The following is a 17,592-nucleotide window of genomic DNA, read 5'->3' as shown; positions in this document are numbered from 1 at the left end:
CGCTGAATCCGAATACAGGGTCACGGGGGTCTGCTGGAGCCAATCCCAGCCAACACAGGGCACAAGGCAGGGAACCAATCCTGGGCAGGGTGCCAACCCACCGCAGGACACACACACAAACACACCCACACACCAAGCACACACTAGGGCCAATTTAGAATCGCCAATACACCTAACCTGCATGTCTTTTGGATTGTGGGAGGAAACCGGAGCGCCGCTTAAAACTCATTTAAAAAAAAAAAAGTGTTTTTAGCGAGCGGTTCCTAGCACTATAGCACGAGCTATTGCAGTGTTAGTTTTCTCTGTTGTTCAATGTTTTCTCAGTGTTATTCAATGTTTTTACATTTAGTTTACTATTACGCTGTGCATTTTATGGAATTAACTATATTTGTGCTTAAACTAAAAAATATATATATTTACATACAGATCGTACGGTCTGGAATGGATTAATTGTACTTACATACAATGCTATGGTGAAAATTGCTTTGGTTTACGACCAGAGTTTTGGAACGAATTATGGTTGTGAACCGAGGTTCCACTGTATCTGGATACACCATTTTTTTGATAATAAAGTTTAAGAAAAAATAAAGGTGCAGCCTATGGAAAAATCTAAATGCTTTGCTTTATGGTTTACAAAAAAAAAAAAAAACTTTTCTTATTTACAGCAACAAAATCTAAGGGGGCTGCTATAGTGCTCTAAAGGATGGTACTGCTTCAGATGGTACAAAAGATCAGTGGCATTACCAGTCTTTGTGGGAACATGCTTGAAGCACTATTTGCAGTGCATACTTCTCTTCTTGTCAGACTTTAAACAGCCAAAATATCTCTAGACTATCAAATTCCTCAGACCCTTCTATTCAACAATGTCCCTGTCTTTTGCGCTTGGGCTGTGTCTGCTTGTGCGCCTTCTTTGGTAATGCTGTTTTTTTCCAAGTTTTCATTAACATTTTCTGTCAATATTTTCTCTTTTACTTCTCTCCCACTCCTCACATACTGGCATGCACGGCTGCTGCAACAAAAACATTGGTACGTGTGCTGCTGCCAGCTGTTACACTCCGTGATGTGTATATCAACCTAACCTGATGTGGCTGTAACTCTATTCCAGCAACATGATTTGATCAGCATTGCACTATTCTCAAAATCATTGGCTTTTCGTGCTGTCTGTGAAAATATGGATGGTATGAGCTGTATTGATATTGTATCGACCTTGTCTTATGTTTCTACTGAGGAAAAGTTATTTCACAATAATTATCTTTTATCATTTTATCGCCCAGCTCAATTATATGTATATTATGTGCTGGAAATCTAGAAAAAATATAGGGAGAAGTCATCAGTGCCTGCAAAGTTTCAAGTAATGATGCACTGTAATCATTGGATGCGGTGGTAGATGGTGAGTAAAAAGGTTCAATCACAATAACAAACTTCAGTAAGGATTACAGCAGAGAAGTGTAAGTCAGTCAGTCGTTGTCCAACCCGCTATATCCTAACACAGGGTCACGGTGGTCTGCTTGAGCCAATTCCAGCCAGCACAGGGCGCAAGGCAGGAATAAATCCCAGGCAGGGCGCCAGCCCACCGCAGAAAGAAGTGCCCATTGCTGTATTTTCTATTGTTCTTGTGATAACCGACAGGGTACAGTAATTTCCACTGGTGATATAAACATCAACAGACTAAGAAGCAGTCCTTCCCCGAACATTATATAAAAATAAAAATAGGTAATTAATGTTATTAGTAGCTAAGCACTAGTTTACCTATGTTTGTTTGTGTGTTTACAACATATATCTATCCACATTGACATTAAATAAATCCTGACTGGTTATCATTATTTTTAATATAGCAATGGATTATTTCTCCCAAGTTATTTTTGTCAAACAGATAAATGTGCACCTATTTTATTTGCATCGGTAATATTAGATTTCTATTTATTATACTGTATATGCTCCAACAAACACAGAGTCTCTTATTGTCGCCAGTCTCGAATAAGCACCGGGCTTCAGAGGGGACGCGGCCAAATAGTAGCCGGTCTTTGATATTTGCCAACTAGCATAAATTGTAAGTGTCTGTATCTTTGCATGTGTAATACATGTGCATGTCAGCACATTGCATATGAAAGAAATACGGATGTACCGGTTTCTAAAACTGCTTCATTTTCGTGCCAGGTTGACCAAAATACAGACAAACCTGGAAGAAGAGGAAGATGATAGTGAACTGGACAACAACAAAGCCATCACTGCGGATTCGGACGACGAATAGCAGCGAAAGGTACAGAAAGACATTGCCATTTATCTTTAACAGTCTTATGCAGCATATGAAATTCAAATAAAGTAGCTGTTTGTAACATTAGCCAATATTTTTGTGTACCTACATGTATCGACAAGCGCAAAAAAAATATTGCGTTGTGAAGGTATTTGTTAATAATGGCCGGTCTCTAATAGCAGCCAGTCTCTATTAAGTGCCGGGAGCCGAGGCTAGTTTTGCAAATAAACGCCGGGGGCCACTATTGGAGCATATACGGTATTTTGAAATTAACTAAAGTCTATTTTTTTTCCTCCAATTATCTCACTATCCATCTGTTAACCCTTATTCACACTTAAAAGCTAAAATTAGTTTCCTAAGAGACAGTCACTGGCTAAATAGCTGAAAACTACACGGGTATTGACTTGCTACTTTTGTGAGGGGAAAAAGATCGATTTATCCATTCTACTTTGCCTTCCTATTTCCTCCAATCCTCTTGGCCAATCAAAATGCAAGAAATCTGCAGCAGGATAAGAGCTGTGGCTTTCACAAGATGAGATGCGATTTCTAGAGACAGCTTTTGGAGGTAAATTTAATTATACTTAAACTCTGGTGTATGGCCTAGTATATCTTTTCCATGTTAAATAATTCTTATAGTTACCTCATCATTCCCTGAGCATTTAACCTAACAAAAAGGGCATAATAGAATTGGTAGGCCAAGGCTAGAATTTCAGTGCAGGACTGTGAGAACTGCACCAATTGTTTAAAAATCCTGTATGGTTTAACTTGAAAGCAGGGAAATCCCACTGCTTTTTCAAGACAAAAAAAAAAAACTTAGTTGTTTGTTATTTTTATTCCACTATGGAATTAGTTCAGATGTATAAATATATGATTTGTGCATGCCTTGACATTGCAATGATGCGGCCAATCAGCTGTCACCTGCAACCGTTTTTGCTTGTAGTATCACACATTTGGATGAGGGAATTAAAAATAAGAGTGAATTTGTATTCATTCTTTAAATGTAATGATGTGGCTACTGTTGTCTGTCCAACAATCCATCTGTTGTCTAACCAGTATATTCAGCCGAGGTTAACAGGAAGCAGCTGCATTGAATACAGGGAAATAAAACTCTAGGCAAGTTTCAATTTGTGTGGCTATCTTAGTACATGTTGTTAGTCTAAAGCTTAATTCTAAAATAAAATGTATTTAATGAACAACCTTCATATTGGCCAAACATGTGCGGCACAGCTTAAATTTTAAGCATGAGGTGAAACTAATACTACAATACGTAATACACAAACAAACAATAGCACACAATCACAAAGACACACAATTAGTGGGGCTGCTCAAATTGCACACTTCATTGCTGAAAACAGATCATGAAACACAAAATAATAAGTTGGGGTTTTGAAGACAAAATAATCTTCATTAATTACTAAAATGCAGTGAAAGCACATAATTATGTAAACTGCATCTAAATTGCACTACAAGTTTAAACACTTCATGTTACACAAAATGGCACAAGTAAAAAATGAATAGTATAAATGTAAAGTAGTAGTATAGTGCAAAATAGTATAAATGTATAAAGGTAGAGTATGAACATACATGTAATACCTAGAATGTTTAAAGTATGTCTGAATATATCTTTTTTATTGCAAACATTTGAACACCTAATGTTTGGCTAATTTAACATCCTTAGTGCACAGTCAAATAAATCAGACAGTCCACCTTGATCATGTCAATTTCTATAAACTCAATTTGTTATTAATGACTCTCCCACCTCACCCATCAGTGCTAATGAAATTCAGGCCCTGTGGATGCTAACAAGGCAACCACTCGCCTTTTGGATTAACAGCTGTTAACACTACCACTTTAATAAACCATATATTTATATTAGCTGTGGGCAAGGAAGTATACTTAAAGATAGATGCATTAATGCAGTCAATCTATTTGCTTCCCAGATTTTTTCCAGTTTTTCTACAGCTTCTAAATAGAAAATCCAAAACACAAGCAACGGCTGGCTTTATTTATTAAAAAAGCGGGGCAACAGGTCTGCTTAGTGCTTACATTTGGGTTGCTCACATTTTCAATCAGCATCTATTAAAAAAGCTACATTGTATTCCCTAGTATATGCTAAAGGTAGACAATTTGAAATATAATTTTAACAATGATTAGGAAAAAGGAGTAGGATGCAGTTCCACGTCTTCTGTCACCCAACCATTAAGTAATAATTTCACTGTACTCTGTACACATGACAACACTACTACGCTCTGGATATTTTGTAATTTTAAAAGTATGCTTGAATTGTGACATGATTTTTTTTTTGGCCCCTGAGACAACATTGTTTAACTTAATAGCATTTCTGCCTTTTTCCACCAATTATCTTTTACATAGGTTAGACGTCTGTCTATATGCTCTGCTAAAACAATCATAATATTAATTTCAATCATTAGTGTATGCCAACAATGTGCATTAGCATCCAAGCAATTAAATGTAGCAGAAGGGTTATAAAACCTTATAACTATTAGCCTACATTTCTACAGAAATTAATCAGCTTTTAAAAACTGCAATCTATAAATATGAGCACATCTGTTTACAAAATCCTCTTGACCACATCCAGCTCTAGGCTACACAATATTAAGAGCAAATTATAAGCAAATGCCTACATGTACTATCTGTCTGAGACTAGTTGAAATTAAGTAATTAACATAGACCTCAGTGTATTCACCATTAACATTTGCAGTGCACCACTTCCTGGAATGCATGTAGTAATAAAATGCACTGCATTTTTCATTTCAACAGATGGTGCATCACCAACATTAGCCCGAATTTTGCTTCAAAGCTGTACAACAAACTTCTGCTGGAAAAGGCTTGGGAAGTACACACATTTTTATTTTTTCTCCAGCCGTCTGGAGTTTTTTTGTTTTTTCTGTCCCCCCTGGCCATTGAACCTTACTCTTATTCGATGTTAATTAATGTTGATTTATTTTGTTTTATAATTGTGTCTTTCATTTTTCTATTCTTTAATATGTAAAGCACTTTGAGCTACTGTTTGTATGAAAATGTGCTATATAAATAAATGTTGTTGTTGTTGTAATTTTTTCAATTTTATGTTAAATGTATCTTCCACTGAAACTTTTAAGATTCTGGAAATTTTACTAATCACTGATGTAGACAAGAAATATGACTTCTAAAACATGGCACAAACATTTTAAAATGGAGAAAAAACAAACATCCTGCAGTACTATTATACATGTAGAAGATGCTCTCTCTACCCTGTGCTGTTTTAACCTCTGCTTCACCCCACTTCTCCAAACCATCTCGCCACTTGTGTTTCAATGTAAGCTGATTGATCTCCCAACAACCAAGGAGAAACTCTCTCTTGTATCAATGAATGCAATAGCCACTCACTACTGACTGTGTTTGCAGACTCCAGCGGACACAATGCTACACAATCAAAAGGAAAATAAACGAGTGCTTCAGTACGTGCGGCTTTCTAAAGATGGATTCACATTTTACATAAGTTTAATGCAATTCTGTTTGGCCAAAAAAAGAACACTGCACCATAGGCATAAAGTTAACCATTGGGCCTGCTCCAATAAGCACTAACAAATAATTAGTCTGCAGTCTACCAAAAACAATGCAATTTATTTTAAAAAGAATCAATGAGGACAATATATGAAAAATGTTTTATTAGAAGGACTGCAATACACAATCAGCAATCCATACAATACCAAAAGGTTGCATCACAGCAACTCAGCTACAACATTAACTAAATTTCACTAAGAGAACGTGTCAGTTTCATAGTAGCACAACTCTCACTTCATATGAATTTAAAGCACTAACTGTCAAGAATCCGGAGGTTCTCACTATAAAATTGCCAAATTATGGGTTACTGTTATTAGTATTTTTTAATTCTAAAAAATATTTAACTTAACAATATTACTGAATATTTGCTGAACTCCTAGTGATTTTGATAATGTTAGTCATGTTTATGTAAAGTTCCAGATAGAAAGAACTGGTAATAAACAACCTGTTTGCTATTAAGATGCTGTAACTACTGCAGTGCCTTGACTACCTACAGTTAACACACAAACACTATGTCCACTTCCAAGCAGCAAAAGTTTTCAAGTATGGTTATGACAACAAACAAGCTTAATGAATAAAAAAAAAAATGCTCTTCATGACTGAAAAAATCATATTGGTAATTTCATGGTATTCCTGAACAACAAATCATTGACAAAGAGGAGGTTTATTTTTTATTGGCTTGTAAAAGACTATTTGAGGATGACAATTTTTCTTACCATCTGCACGTGGTAAATCTATTCTGAAATTTTCTGTGCTACAACTGAACACTTAATACTGCTCAAAATTTAAAAAATTTTAAAACTAAAAAAGTAAACATATCAGAGCTTTATGAATAGGATATTTTGATTTACACAGCTCTGTAAAGATCGTTTTGTCAGGCTGGGAAATGTGCCAATGTGAGATTTCTATATTTTAGTGTACAAGAGTAGACAGCCGCCTGTTGTTAACCATTAGTGAAGAGTTAAAAACAGTTATATGTTTTTATATTTGCCCTAAATTTAATGCTCTCTTTGTGAAATCAAATTTGTCAAATCAATGTTTCAGAATTTCTGTAAAACAGACTACGCTCTGCTGTGTTCAACTGCTTATTCCTGTGAAGCAATCCAGAATTAACCACTGAAGTGGACAGAGTTTAACTTCAGGAATAACTTTCAGCTGGTAACTGCATCCGATTCAGTTCTGCTCCAATCAAATGTGTGTTGCATGTACTTTCGCTATACTTGTCACATTTTGGTTGTGATCCTGATAAACATTAATTGTTTATTGGGTTTTGGAAGCTATAATAATTTGTTCCAATTGGTTACAATAATGAAGCATGCTGTTTTAGCATCTTATTGCTTTTGTAGTATCATTAATGCACTACATGTCATTTTATGCCAGAGATGTGCCACGCAATTCATTACAAGCTGAGCCACAGAAATGTCTATTCAATGTGAAAGCTTTAGAATGAACATAAATGCTCATTTTCCTGCCAATTCAGATATGCAAGGGTGGAGGCCTATCCAAGGTTGGTTTCTGTGATGTCCAGTGCAACTGGGATAGGCACTTGCTCCCAAAACCCTAAAATGGACAGATCACTGGAACAACTCAGCCGTGCTCACAACTGTCAGAGGATGAATGTGAAGCCTTTATTCCTTTATCAGGCCAATGCAAAGGCCCTGTATTAAAGACAACTGATCTTGCCATCATTTCAACTTCCTCAACCAAATACACTGTATGAATATACCAATTAAAAGGACACCAGGTTGCAGCGTCAAAGTACGTGCAATTCATATATTTTCAATGGTTTTTCTTTTGTTTAAATGAGAAATTAATGAAGTAAAATCTTTTAGCCACACTTATCACAAACTTGCTACTTATTCTACACTTCTTCCAGCATAAAAAAAAAAAAATACAAACTAGCCATTTAACAGAACATCCTTGCTCTCTACATAGAAGCTCTACTGTGGACTTCTAGGGAAATTCTGGCACTAACACTTCTATCCAAATCATAACAAGCGTCCCCCAATCAAAACATTAGCCTGGGTAAGTTAGATATTGGGTGTGCTACGTCTCACAGAAGTACGAAAAAAATACAAAAAAGAATAGGCCAGGTAACCGCAGTTTGAGCCAATTCTCTTACAATCTAAACAACCACTTTTACACCAGGCAAGACTGCTACAGTAAATGATGTTCAAGTTTGAATGTGACAAAATGGCACCCATCATTCCTTTCAAACACAACAATTAAAACTCTGGATTTCCCACTATTGTCATTAAGACAAGTATATGTATATACACACAAATGCACAAACACACACACATATACATATGCATAGACACACACACCGTACCAGTCTAAAAGTCTTAAAACACCTCCGGTTGTCCCATTTTTATTCAAATGTAATCATTTGAAATGCAACAAATTACTTAAAATGGTGACAATTAGTCAGTAAACTGTCAGAGCTTTAAAATTTAAAGTTTAGTGAAAATTGGAAAAAAAAAGTACATTTCAGAATATTACAAATGGACCTTCTTCAGGGAACAACTAATAGGTTACAACCTACTGATGCTCTGCAACAAATAAAGTAAATGCAGCCTTGCAAGTTGAAGCAAACAATTTACACAGGTGTCCAAACTTCAGCTGAATACTTAACCCCCCACCACCTTAAAGCAGAGTTGGAATAGACCGTTTTACTATACCTGCTAAAGCACTTCTTGAACAATAGTCCAGTGATAATGGCAAGAAAATGGCAATTAACAAATGAAACAAAGCATTACCACGGTGAGAAGTGTAGGACTTTCATTTACAGAAACTGCAAAAAAATCAAAGTGTCAGTGTCCAGCTGATTGGAACAGGGTCACCAGCTTCAATGATAGGTGCAGCACAGAGCTGGTGACTTGCATTCTGAATCAAAAGGGTAACCACAGTTTGGCTGTTAGATCAGCAAAAGGTGCAGGCTATTTTGATTAATTAAATTTTGAATAAACTTTTGTACACTTAATGACTTTTTTTTTTTTTTACTTGCCATTGTTTATTGGTTCTATGCCTTGATTTAATGAAACATTAAGAAACTGCATGCATTTCCATAGAAAGTAAAAAACTGAGGTATTCTAAAACATTTGACCGTCAGAGTGTATATGTATGTATGTGTATATGTGTGTGTATATATATATATATATATATATATTTTTATTTTCAGCACTCTTTAAATGCACAAGCTACACATCCATTAAATCACTCCTTTTACACAATTTTCTACAGAGTGAGCTAGCCAGTTCTAAGACTATACAATAACACTTAATGTAAATTAAATAAAATACATATTTTTTAATCAATTTAATATTGTATAAATAAAAAATGAAGCCCCTGCAAATAAGCTGCTATGTTGGTCTGCTGGCAACTAGGGATGAGATACTCCAACATTTAGTTCAAATAAAGCGATAAATCACATATCAGCCTTACAGATGTCACAGTCATATTTGCATACTTGGAAATTTTGGGGGGTTTTTTCAGCTAAGCTGCAAAAAGGTATATTAAAATTGCTGAAAATCTAGCAATTTTTGACAACTATAGTCCAGAAGATTTCTATGTTTGTTGCTCGATCAAAATTATAATAAGATGTTGACCCCTACATTTAACCAAACCTAGACAATTTTCTTCTGCTCACCATCTATAGCCTCAGGGACACTAAATGATTCTTATCTCTTACATACTGTAGTAAAACCGATTTGCATGTATGATTGTTGTGCCACCTCATCCTTTATAAAGCTGCTCTCTATGAAATTAGAACTGAGAGAGCACCAAAGCTGAAAGACCAGCTTTTCTGCAAGAAACACTATTAATACTAAAATCAACAGTCATGTGCATGTAACAATTTAAAGATGCAACACACAGCAAAGCACAAATATAGACAAAATATACCGTAGTGTATTAAGCAAACCATGAGCATAGATACACTATTAACTTAAAACGTATAAAAATGCAAACACATTATCTATAGACCAACACGGTGCACATTTTAAAATATATCCATTGCAATGGCGCTGCTAAATATGTCTCTAAGGGTTACTACTAGCTCTGGATATCTCCAACCTACCCTTGAGGTACACAGTAACTGTTCATCTTCAGTCCATCTAATTTCCTAACCAGAGGCCAACTCTTTCCTTTCAATAGATTCTTCTTTAAGCATAATCTTGTTTTTCCATTTTTTTTTTATGGTATTCCCGGTGACAAATATCCAACACTTCTTACAAAATTTGCAAGCGATACGCCTTTGCACACGACAGTCTACTTACTCCACTGCAACTAAACTAATACTTTCAACTAAAACTTTACTCTCATAGTCTCGCTGTGCTTGCCAAATACTACCAGACCCTTAAAAGACAAATTCCTGAAGCAAAGCAAAAAATTGTACAGTTCAACCTTTTAGGGGAGACGTACCCAGCTTGTATACATAGTGTAAATGTATGTCTACTATAAATTTTAATTGTATATTACTTAAAATCTTTGAATGATACAGTCTAATTAGATACTTGAATTTGTAATGAAAAATGCTGTACAATTCTCCTATATTGATTCATGTGACAAAAAAGTTACCTTTTGTTACTTTGTGTTGTTTGAACCCATGTCTGAGTCTAGTTATTTTGAAACCAAGACAGAGAACCACAAAATTACTGTTTAAATAAGGAATTACATAAATCAGAACACAGTCAGATGACTTTTACCTTCTTAAAACATGGATATACCATTTTGCAACACGTGTGGAATCTCAGGACACAGATATTTATACTTGATTACAGCCATTGCTTGAAAAATGGGACGTATTTGGTAAGTTAAGGCTTTTCATTCATCTATTACCCTGCAAATCCAATCAAGGAAATATTTTTAAATGTATTAAAAAAATGCTTCATTTCAGAACACATTTTTCTGAGGTAACATATATACACACCACAATTGTGAAGAAGTAACTTAGTCTTGGAAAAACACCAAACTTATCCTTTCAAGGAACAGAGTCTCCTAAGAATAAAGAATGTCAGCTCTGCCCTTTCTTTTCTATTTCCTCAGTGTTCTGAAACCAGTCCAACCTTACACTGATGTACTTGTAGCAAATAAAAGCCTATCTATCTAAAAACAAGCTAAGGCATTACATAAAATAGAATGCAGATGAGTCAGTAAAACTAGTAAGGGATGAAAACCTCAAGTATCAACAGCCAAGAGAATGTATTTATTGGTCAAAAAAAATTAAAACTGTGATGGAATGTTTAAGCATATAGATTAAACCACGACACAACGGTAGATGTCCTTTAATTCAACCAAAATTACCTCTGGCCTATAAACTGTTTAGCCCAGTGTTTCCCAACCTTGGTCCTGTGGACCTCCTGTGGACCCCCTGTGGCTGCAGGTTTTTGTTCCAACCAGCTTCTGTTTTAATTGGACTCCTTGGCTAATTAAATGAAGTGTTATTTCCCAAGTTCTGTGTTTTGGGAAATAAATAGGAATTAGAAAACTAAGTTTGGTTAATATATTATATATGTCTCTGAGGCTAAGGATCTCGAAGGTTGTCGGTTCGAATCCCCATTGCTGCCAAAAGAGATCCTACTCTGCTGGGCCCTTCAGCAAGGCCCTTAACCTTCAGTTGCTCCAGGGGCGCTGTACAATGGCTGACCCTGCGCTCTGACCCCAAGGGGTATGCGAAAAGTAACAAATTCCTAATACGAGAAATTGTATAAGGAGAAATAAAAATAAAAATGTATACATATATATAAATTAAAATGTACCAAGTAGTTTTTGGGAATAATGTATTTTTCTTTTTAACAATATTTTCATCCTACTTTTCTAGGTGTTCCATTATTTTCTAATCAGTGGATCTAATGCTGGTAGTTGCAGCCTTTGATTATTCGGTGTGGTTTGCCTGGATGTCTGCTCTGCTCGTTTTTAATTGTCATTAATAAGATACAAACGCATGGGGGAAACTGCACAGAGAAAGGGCAAAATACAATGAAATCAAAAAAAGAGACTGAAGCATTTAAACCTATAGCAAAAACAAATATTTCTAAATGTCTTATAAATATAAAAATCATTCTCTTGTGCTTTTCTGAATGTAGAATAAGAAAAAAAAAAAAAGCTGTTATCAGGTGCTGTCGCCGATTAGGAATCTGGTTTAACAGACACCTGCAGGCACAGTGGGTCCCCAGGACCAAGGTTGGGAAACACTAGTTTAGACTGAAAGATGAGATCAGTAAACCACAAAGCGGAGCCTTTTCATATTTGCTTGAAATTTTCAAAATGGTGAGAACTCCCGTCAACAAACGGACTGATCGGGATTTCAGTCAGAAATCATTGTCCAAAATATCTTCACTTTAATTATTTTGAACCCAACAATTTCCATCCAAGGTATATTTCAACACCAGCCAAGAAAACTATCAGAACATGTGAGATCTTACAAACACTGTGACCCTGAACCACACCAGCAACATGACAACCGAGTCTTATGAGACTTGAGGTGAAGCACCGAATCAAAAGAAATTTCAATTCAGCTGCCAAAGAGCCTCCACCCTGAAATTCAATATGCCACCTGTGCCACACACACACCAAATGTGTGAACACCAGAGGTTTTTCATAATGTCATACAAGCATGAAATACATGTTCAGCATGGAAACCTTAATAAAAAGCAAGTAATTTTACAAATAAATGGTGACCACTCACTTCACAAAGCTTGTGTGGTTAGCCAATGGAACAGACAAACTGCCCCAATAAGACATTCAAAATCCACTTAAACAACATGACTGACTAAGTACGATTCATACATGCTGACTGGCAAATCGAAGTATGTTCACTTAAGCTATGGCTGCGAGATAGCAATATTTAATTTTTTTAATGTTGTAAACCTAAAACAATGTGTGACAAATAATCCTGATATGGTTTAACCCTATGAACAGGTTTTTACTGTGCACCTGTGGAATGCACATCAATCAGTAAAGTCAGTTAAGACATGGAAGCCCAAGAATCAACAGGCAAGAAACAGGATTTAATTAATTCCCAAAACTTATCAAATGTGTGACGGAGTGCGGATACAGATTAAATCACCATACGACGTTAGATGATGGACTAAATGACCCCTGATCCGTAAACTAGTTAGATCGAAATGACACGGAGGGTAAAACAGACTGCCAAGCCTTTGCACGTAATATCTTAAATTTCGAGAATAAGCGACATCGAAGGAAGTGATCGGGTTTTCTACCAGAAATGCGAGTCCAAGATCCCTCCGCTCTCGACGATTTGTGCCCAACAACTCTCATTAAATTCAGATTTGAACATATTTCACTATCGGACAGGAACACCGCCAAAACATAAAGAGATCGTAAGAAAACGGTGGTCTCGAAGAGTAAAATGACAACCGGGTCTTCTGTGGAGCGGAGAGATGAAGTGTCGACTCAAAAGAAATTTCAATTCAGCCGCCAAAGCGCCTCCGCCCTGCAACTCAATCTGCCACTTGTGACACAAACACACACTGCAAACGTGTGAACACCAGAGGGGAGCGACACCGAGACTACCTTTGGTTCAAACATAAGTTCTGTCCCATGAGCATTCATTCTATTCACTTATGGTGGCCTCCTGAGCCCATCTTTTGGTTTTTTACTTTACGTCTATTTTGACAGATAATTAAGCAGGTAATCCGACTGCAAGTAACTCCACACCCAGGTCTCCAAGCCGGCAGCTCCGCCAAATGCTTCAACAGGCCAGCGCCTGGGATTTTCCTATCCTACACACCGGCAAAAGCGAATGAAGCCAGCATCACTACTTGATGAAAACATCTACTGTGTTTTCCAGTTGGCCAGTTTCTCCACTTGTTACAGAAATTGCTTCGCTAAGGTGATGTCTTGCACATTCAATCCTGTTTTCCACTCGCTCGAGTGAAAAGAAATTCAGTGTGAATTCCTGCCCAAAGTAAAGCGAACATGCAAAGGGAGGCCCGCCGGCGAGGCCTATGCGAAGAAGGGCGCGTAACGGCTAAATAATCTAGGCTAAGAAAAAGCCCGCAATGGCACGACAAAAAATACATAAATAAACGCAATTCCCCAGTCAATTAAACTGCAAGCCACAAACGCCATGAGCGCACGTACACCTCTCAACATGTCACAAACCACCGTGCGCCTGAGGAGGGAAAAGAGACGTACAACTTGATAGCTCAAGTCTATGCACGGCTAACAGCGCTACGGAATGCTGCTTAGCGGTAACAGTAATAACGAAAGGATCCAAACGAGCCCACCGTGTTTAAAAGTATAGCTTACCTGTTATTTGTAAAATGCACCGATGTTTCTGGCGGTCTTTTTTCCTCAATCCAGCTTTCCTACCCCTCCTCCTTCGCTCTGATCCACTAAAACAAACAAGATGGCGCCAGCTTTTTTTTTTTTTTTGTAAGCCCTCCTCCTCCTCCTCCTCCTCCCTCCACTCGCGCACTGCTCTTCCTCCCGCCCAACGGCACTTTCAAAAATCCACAGGATGTTTACAGTCAAAATCCGAGCCCTCATGGGGAGGAGCTTGTCAGATGATTGATGGGCGAAACACCCAAACAAAAGGGAGGGGCTCGGGTTCGCGCTCGCTCACCTCGCCTTGACACTCTTCGGAAGAAAGAAAGAAAGAAAGAAAGAAAGACAGAGAGGAGGGCGCGCTGGTTCAAGAATTGGTGACGATATTGCAGGTAATTTATAAGCAGCCTTACCGCATTCAGCCCGAGGTTACTGTGTCTCATGAATTAAGCAAGGCTGAGCTGAACTAAGCGTGCGCGAAAACGCTGTTTTCTATAATGATTTATGAAAACACGTAGCTGAAAGAGACACAAAACGGGCGGTGTTCAAAAATGCATCTGTCTTACTATGAAAAGAAAGTCTGATGATCAAGTTCACATCTTTAATTTTCAATGCAATTCCCTCTTTAGACTTCTACACACTTGATTGAGTTATGGGCTACTGAAACGTCCTACTGGCAGGTGGCCCTTCTGTCATCTTTTGTCATTACCCCAGTTGATTCAGTGCTGTGCTGCAAGAGTACTTTCATTGACTCAGCACATCGAAACCAGCATCACTTGTTCTCAGTCTCTTACAGGGCTGAGTGTAAAATTTTATGAGTGCACTTTAATAAATGGGTGTATCTGTGTTTGTCCAGTTGTTATGTCTTTTTCATTCCAACAGATGCCGCATCACAAACTGTAACTCTGCTTTTACAAATCCCCTATCAAGTGGCATATAACAGACATACATGCATTGCATTAGTCATTGCAAAAGATGGCAAATCACAAATATTTGTAATATGTTTGTGTTGTGGTATCTGTTGAAATGACAAATGCAGTGCATTGTATTACATGCATTACAAAATACATTCCATCTAGCTATGCTGCCCACCTAAAATGGGTTGAAATCTAAATAATCAATGTCGACCTCATCATTAACGTTTGCAGGCACCATGCAATGCATATAACTGTTATATACCATTTGATATGGGATTCATAAACAATAATATTGTTTCTGATGCACAATGTGTTGGAATGACAAATGCAATGCATTTTATTACTACATGCTTTACAAAATACATTCCAACTAGCTGTGCTGCCTGTCTAAGATGGGTTGAAATCTCAGTAATCAATGTAGACCTCAATGTTAATGTTTGCAGGGAACCAAGTAATGGATATGTCTCTGTTATTTGCCATTTTGTTATGGATTCGCAAAAAAACAATATTAATGTATGTGAGGTGCCATCTGTTGGAATGAAAAACACAATACATTTTATTACTGCTTGCATTAGAAAATATATTCCAACTATCTGTGCTGCCCACCTAAAATGGGTTGAAATCTAAATAATCAATATAGACCTCCTCATTAATGTCTGCAGGCACCATACAATGCATATAACTGTTATATGCCATTTGGTATGGGATTCATAAAGCAATATTATTATTTCTGATGCACAATATGTTGGAATGACAAATGCAATGCATTTTATTACTACATGCTTTACAAAATACATTCCAACTAGCTGTGCTGCCTGTCTAAGATGGGTTGAAATCTCAGTAATCAATGTAGACCTCAATGTTAATGTTTGCAGGGAACCAAGTAATGGATATGTCTCTGTTATTTGCCATTTTGTTATGGATTCGCAAAAAAACAATATTAATGTATGTGAGGTGCCATCTGTTGGAATGAAAAACACAATACATTTTATTACTGCTTGCATTAGAAAATATATTCCAACTATCTGTGCTGCCCACCTAAAATGGGTTGAAATCTAAATAATCAATATAGACCTCCTCATTAATGTCTGCAGGCACCATGCAATGCATATAACTGTTATATGCCATTTGGTATGGGATTCATAAAGCAATATTATTGTTTCTGATGCACAATATGTTGGAATGACAAATGCAATGCATTTTATTACTACACTAGCAAAATACCCGCGCTCCGCAGTGGAGAAGTAGTGTGTTAAAGAAGTTTATGAAAAAGAAAAGGAAACATTTTAAAAATAATGTAACATGATTGTCAATGTAATTGTTTTGTCACTGTTATGAGTGTTGCTGTCATCAAGGATTTGATTATCATTATTTCTTTCAACCAGGTTCATATTTGGAGGATGTGTCGTGTTCAAGTTACATTCCGTGTTTGTCTAGTCTATCCCTGACCATCTCATCTTCGTTGTCAACCGTTGTAAAGATAACAAGTTTCATTCATCGAAGTGTTCACTACCCAAATTGGTACTCATGAATCTAAGATGTTTAACAGGCATTCCCGGTATTAAGTTGTGGATTTGCCTGCGAATATTTAGCAGGAGCGTGTCTATGAACGTAATTTAATAAACTTAAGCTTTACACCTTGCTTTCCTATTGATGTGTCTACAAAGGCTTGTTCAGATTCAGAGGGTTGTTCCTTTCCTACTGCATCAATAAGCAGCTCGTCTTCCTCTTTATCTGAGACATCACTCACTGCATGCACGGGTTTACCTTTCCCAGTCCTGCAAACTTTAGCGAAGTGGTGCAATTTACCACATTTTTTACACTCTCTTCCTTTAGCTGGATATTGACTTTTTCCACCGTGTACTTTGTTTCCGCTGTAGCTGCACTTATGAATATGCTTGTATGCGTCACTCGCTTCATATTCTTTTGCTGCCTTCTCAATTGTGTAATGCGTTTTTTTGTTCAGCGCTCTTTGGAGCTCTTGCTTGATTTCTACGTACTGCGTTCACAGTCAGTTCACGTGAGCCACTCGGAGTACATGCATCGAAAGTTCTCAGCTGTGCTTGTGCTATGTCGTGCGATCTTGCGAAGCCCACGGCTTTATTTAATGTTAGCTAAGACCTGGCACTTAAAAGTTTCTCTCGCACTTTCGCTGAGTTTGTGCCAAACACTAGTCTATCCCTGATCATCTCATCTTCGTTTGCATAAGCACAGTCCTTCACCCGCGAATATTTAGCGGCAGCGTGTCTATTGGATTGCTGCTGACAGACGGCCTTATATGGGCAGGCACTCAATTACGTTGGAGGCGTGACGATGTGGGACGCAACTCTGCCTCACACGGCGACCGAGCTGCAGGCTATGGCCGTATATATGTACGTAAGTAGGTTCCAGTTATGACCATTACGCGTAGAATTTCGAAATGAAACCTGTCTAACTTTTGTAAGTAAGCTGTAAGGAATGAGCCTGCCAAATTTCAGCCTTTTACGTACACGGGAAGTTGGAGAATTAGTGATGAGTGAGTGAGGGCTTTGCCTTTTATTAGTATAGATGCATAATAAAATA

At 37.2% G+C, this 17,592-nt stretch overlaps 1 protein-coding gene across 2 annotated transcripts in view; it reads right to left on the bottom strand.

The window, feature by feature from the left end:
* The window catches only part of LOC120516276 (double-strand-break repair protein rad21 homolog), a 34,045-nt gene extending 19,834 nt beyond the window's left edge, over positions 1-14,211 (bottom strand). For both annotated transcript variants that reach the window (XM_039737836.1, XM_039737833.1), the window contains exon 1: positions 14,096-14,211. The gene's annotated coding sequence lies outside the window, so the exon portion shown is untranslated. The remainder of the gene's footprint in view (positions 1-14,095) is intronic.
* Positions 14,212-17,592: the final 3,381 nt, after the last annotated feature.

The sequence above is a fragment of the Polypterus senegalus genome, chromosome 16 (assembly GCF_016835505.1).
Source record: "Polypterus senegalus isolate Bchr_013 chromosome 16, ASM1683550v1, whole genome shotgun sequence".
NCBI lineage: Eukaryota > Metazoa > Chordata > Cladistia > Polypteriformes > Polypteridae > Polypterus > Polypterus senegalus.
Note: the sequence above shows the minus strand (reverse complement) of the source record. Positions and strands in the feature narration are given on the sequence as shown.